Raw genomic sequence first — 6,034 nt, 5'->3', positions numbered from 1 at the left:
AAGTAGGTCAGGACCATAGTGACAAAGGATATATATTTTCCCTGATATGTGGAAGCCAGATTAGCTTATAAACTTATAAATAAATATGTTGGGTGGTATGCAAGTGTACAAAATGTATTGTCTTCTTGTAATCCTTAAACGTGTTACCAAATAGCAAGTCGTGGGACAGTGGTGTGCACAATGAACCTAATAGTAGCAGCTCACTTTCCTTTCTTGAATAGGGCTTAGTATATAGAAAATAAAATTAGTAAACCAGACAAAGAGGAGGAAAAGGATCAGGGAAATGAGGAGATGAAATAAATGAAGCCAAGTGCTGGTGGCTCACCTTTGTAATTTCAGTTGCAAATAAGGCTGAATTCTGAGGGTCATGGTTTAGTGCCAGCCCAGGCAGGAAAGTCCCTGAGACTCTTGCCTCCAATTACCCATCAGAAAAAAGCTGAAAGTTAAGCTGTGGCTCAAGTGATAGAGTACAAAAAGCTCAGAGATAGTGACCAGGCCCTGAGTTCAAGCCCCAGAACTGGCACAAAACAAATAAAACTACAAGAAATGAAACAATGGGGCTATCACCATCCCATTTATGAAACACAACTAAAAGAAGAAATTTGATGCTCAAAGAAATAAAATAAGCACTGAACTTCCTAAGCACTGAGTAAACACGAAATTTCAATAGAATTTGTCTCTGTGAAATATGGTTACAATGGTTTTCCCTTTTCTACTTAAGTATTTTGATATTCTAGAATTTTTGTTTTGGCAAATATGCAATATCTGAGATTAGTGGAAAAAGAGAAAAAGAAAACACTTCCAAAAGCAATTCAAAAGAGCATATGTCAAAATGATAATGGCATTCGCCACTCTTTCATTGTCGATTTTTTTTTTTTACCATAGGAGGTAAGTACTTTCCAGCTTCTCATGGAGTTACAACCCAATGAAGGAACACAGCAAAAGCTAAAGATGCACTCAATACACAGAGTCCACTGAGCATCGCAACCAAGCTTCACAGTATACTGCAATGCCCTGTCTTTGCTTTCTTGACCCTAAGGCTGATTGGGAGTGCAATTAGTGCCACCCAACCACCCACTGTCACTAGGAAAGGTGTGATCACACTTTACTAACCCAGGGAGACAACCAAAATTCAAAATTCTGAGCATGATTTCTACTGAGTCTGTATCTCTCCTGTAGTATTTTAGAGTTGTAAATTTTTAAGTAGAGTCATTAAAAGAGGGATTTTTTTATATTTCATATTACTAAAAATGTACTGATCACCCTGGGCAAGAAATAGATTCCTGCTGGCCTTCCAGAAGCCCTCAACCGGTGCCCTCAGTAATTGCTCACCTGATCCCCTACCTGATTCCTCAATCATTAGCCACTTGTTCCTCCAGAATACTTCATTTTGTTTGTTTTGAATGCTGCCTAAATGAAATTTTCAAATGTGCATAGAAAAGCTCTAATCAAAACATGTAAAAGGACAGCATTTACAATCCTACCTGTATGTAACTAATATATTTCACATAAATAATTATATGCTTATATAGTAATAAATTATATAGTTTGCCATTTATTCATACATCTTTAGCCAATTTGATTGCAAAAATAAACATTTACCTACATGGATAAATATACACAGGGAAAGTGGAATTCATTGGGAGAAGCATTTAAGTATATAGCATCTGATTGCTGAGTTCTATGAAAATTCAGACTCTAAGACATCATGGCTCGCATGGAGCTGGATCTATTCTTCCGTGCTACTTATCCACAAAGTGAGCTTTGATATACAAGGTACTACATCCTTCTTTTTCTTTTTTTTATTTTCCAGAAGCAATTTCAACCCAGGTCCTTATTGCCTATTACTTTTTTCTGTAGAGTTATTGTGAGAAATTCTATTAAGATAATCAAAATCAAAGAAGCAATAGTGTAGGAGGGATGGGAAATTTTGAGAAGGGGAAGTTTATGAGCTGAAGTCAATGAAACAGTGTCCACAAAAAATACCTTAGGTCACGTACCATGGGAAGGGAACATAAGTGTTTGATCTCCTGCTTTTTTTTTTCTTTTTTCCCCATACTTCAATAATACATAAACTCAGAGCTCTGCACCTGTGTTAAGACCTCCTCTAGATTTTCCTTTAAGGTAACGGAATGCTTACAAGATTGCTTTGACCGAAGCATCTGTGCACTTCTAATGCATGGCTGGTAGGGGGTTTGCACTATCTTTGAACTAATAGGATGAGGCCAATTATAATCATTATAATAATGTTATATAATGAATATGATAATCTGTTTTCTGCATGAAAACAAGAAGAGACCTTTTGTGTTTTTTCATCGAATGACAATAATTTATTTAAAAAGAGTACCAAAATATAAGAAACAACTGTCCTAGATATGTTTCTATGAAATAGTTAACTTTTAATCTTGTTTCCAGCTTTACTAATAGCTTTACATATACCATAATAAGTTATGTTATAGAAAAATAGGATAGAGTCCTTCTCAAATTGCAAACTTTCACCCTAGCTTTCAGAAAATATTGATGATGATATATGTTCATTGAAAATTTTAAGGTGCCAAAAAGTATTTTGGACAGGATCCTACTGAGAAGACAAAGCTGGGTTTTGTAAAGCTACATGCAGGAGCAATTCCCTAAAGAGTAGATCAAGGCAATTACAATGCTGTTCATTTACTCTACCAGGAAACCTGCCTTGTGCCTCTGGTATATAGACCTAATTGTTCAATCATTGCACTTCTCATCTCCCACTCAGTAGGTTCCATATTTCCCCACCCTTTCTTTCTGTATTGAAAATAAGATGGAATGTCATACTTGACTTGATGAAGCAAAAGGTGGAGTTCTGTATAATACAAAGAATGAGTCAACCGACCTGGGCTTATACGGACATTAGCAGGGCAAAGGCTTGCCTATTTACCTCATCCCAGGAAAGGAAGGGTCATTCATAATAGTTCTGGAACAATGCAACTTAAGATCTAAGTTGTACTGCATTCAGTTCACTTCTTCTTTGTTCCTCACTTTATATAAACCTCAAGCCAACAGAGCTTCCACTGCTCTTCCTCCAAGAGACCAGTGACAGTCTACATGAACATTTATAGGGAAGAAAGATGGCAATGTAGGACATAGTTGCATTTGCTTTCAACTCTTTGCTTAGATCCTTACTGAGGAAACTGAGAGAAGTAGGGGATGAGGGATGCTGTACTTGAGTAAGCATGTTCATCACCTAGTCCATGCGTGGTAAGAGAAAATAAAATAAAGAGATATATAGACAGGAATGTCCACCTAGAAGTAGATACTCCAGGAGAAAGGAGAAATCCAAGTTTTATTGGTGTCATGAGGAACACGTGGGTTTGTGATTTTATGTCTTGGAGACATCACGTGTACTTGCTTCATATTCATCAGGGAGCAGATAGATAGACTGGGATGGCATGTTTGAGTACAGAGCTAGTCACAGCACAATAATTTCAGTAGACCAACTGTCCGCAAGACACTATGGGCATTCACTTTCTCATTACCCTAAAGACAAGGCATGTGGTGGGAGGTGTAAAACACATCACAGAGAAAAATCTGTGGTAAAGTTGAAGTTTTATCCTCAGACTGCTTTGGGGTGGGGCATTTGTGATATGGTTGCTGAGAATAATCAATTGTCTACTTGGTGTACCAGAATCTCTTTGGCACTCTAAGCATTTGAAACATGTGCCCAATTAAGCATTTGCTGCTGGCATAGTGTTATTTTGAAGCCTGGCAAGGAACTGAGGCTCACTTATTTTAGGCTAACATTGGTGAAGCAGATTTTGTCAGCCTCCTCTTGGGATAACCACCTACAGGGACCAGTTTCAGAAGCAGGTGCCACTGGAGTAGAGATTGATGGAGGCTCTGGATGTTTTGTTGATGAGAGAAGGAACATTTCCTTCAGATTAAAATTGGAGAGGAGGAGAAGTATTGTTGGAGAAGACATTTTTTTTTGCCTCTTTCATTGCTCTCATTCCACAAGCTATGGTCCTTCTGTTCAGCTCAATCTGTCAGAGGATGAGATTTTGGACAGTAGTTATATGCAAGCACTGCCTTGTAAGTGTAGTGTTGAGATGAATAAGGAAATTGTCCACCCAAATCTCTCCAAAGAGCAAAACCAGGAATTCAGTCTTCCCCTATTGACCACCAGAGGCTGTGTTTGCACACCTGTGCTTCCCCATGCACACTTTCTGTCTTCTACAGCCTCTCCAGTAGATCAGGGGAGCAATCTTGGGTTCACACCTCTCATACCACAGTGACTAGAGAGTGTTTTAAGAGCCCTGACTTGTAGAGAAACTCATTTCAGTATAAAGAAGAACAAAGGTGGCCTGCTCCTTGCTACTATCAGTCTTCCAAGACTGTTGCCAGAACACGTGCAGGCAAACTTTCCTCTTATATGTTGTTCCTCCCCTTGTTCATCTTTGTGAAACAGCAAAGGCAATGGATATGCTTGTGTCCTGAATCTCATGAAGTTGTGGCTCTACGGAAGCAATTTTGGAGTCTTGGGATATGCTCAACTTCACCATTTCCCCACCCAGGTTAAATGTATCAGGAGAAAACTCATTGCTTCTTCTCACACAAGAACTCGTGGAAAAAATCCCCCTCTAAGTTTCTCCATCACGTTCATAGGGAAAGCTTTTAGCATTTTGTCGATCCGAGGTTCAACCTGGTCTAGTGTCTGTACCACAGTGGTGACTACATTTAATAAAAGTAGGTTCTGGTGACAAAGCAGACCCTCCATGCTTAGAATCAACTATTTTGGTGCTGTGTCTAAAAGATTCCTCCACACTGAATCCCCAGCTTTCTCTTGTTTGGCTTTCTGCATCTCATGTGACTCTGTCCTCTGGGTCTGTGAAGGGTGGATGCTATGAATTTTGAAAAACCCCATTACAGTGTCCAGTCATGTATATGAGAGTGATTTAGGAAAAAGTATCCTAGCCTCAGTCTGTGATTGGGATTCCTAGCCCATAACTTCTACACCTGTCCCAAATGCATCCCCATGGACACCCACTTTTACCCTCCTGTTGGAGGAAAGAATCTGGCTAAATCAATACTTTATAAGGTGTGTATTTCAAATGACAAATACTGTGCTGTTGGTGGGGAATGTCTAGGAGATTTTGAACTTAACAAAATTCCAAAGTTTCTTTACTGTGAAACTCCTAAGGATTTAAATATGATCAAAGAGAACTTTAAAATTACAAAGTGCAACATGTAAAAGAAGTCACAGTTTTCAAACTATATGTCACCTAATATCTTCTATTTTTAGAGCATGTCATGAGAGAGGTGTTTTGTGGACACATTTTGCTGTAGCAAAACACCAAATTGTTTTCCAAACTCTTCTGTGTAATTTCCCTTTTGGTTAAAAAGCATATGGGATATTTAGCTCTGTTGGCAATGTCATAAACAACTAATGGTGGGAAAAAAGAAATATATTCAGAAATACTGAGAATATTGAGGCCAAACTCCATTTTAAAACTTGCATTTTGAGCTAGGATGTAGCTCAGTGGCAAAGTATTTGCATAGCAAGTACAGCATCCTGGGTTTGATCCTCAGTACTGAAAAAGAAAAGACAAAAAATACAGTTAAAAACAAACAAAAATTTGGGTTTGGGATAGGAGACATGAGGATAGATAAGAATTATTAAATGTGCTAAACACTGTGGTAAGTGCTTAACTTATAATATCTATTGTAATTCTCAATGGAATAATGTAATCTGTTATTTTATTTTCTATTTCCAGATGGGAAAATTGGGGCTCAATGAAGTCTGATAAACAGTAAAACAATTAATAAATGTAAAAGCCCTACATGCTGTAATTTCATTCTGAGTATGTCAAACAACCAATTTAACAAGTCTTTTTTTTTTTGGTGCCCCTGTTCAGCAAGCTACACCCAACTAAAAATGAAGTGATTGCAAAAGTAATTATCTTTCATGCAAGATTCTTGAGTTAGTATAAAATAATGTTGAGTCATCAGTCTCATACAGATACTAAAAATAGATATATATGTGTAACAACTAAATGTTACCAAA

Source organism: Dipodomys merriami, unplaced genomic scaffold, assembly GCF_024711535.1.
Source record: "Dipodomys merriami isolate MVZ:Mamm:240054 unplaced genomic scaffold, mDipMer1.0.p SCAF_27, whole genome shotgun sequence".
Lineage (NCBI taxonomy): Eukaryota > Metazoa > Chordata > Mammalia > Rodentia > Heteromyidae > Dipodomys > Dipodomys merriami.
The sequence above is the reverse complement of the archived record's forward strand: the minus strand, read 5'-3'. Positions refer to the sequence as shown.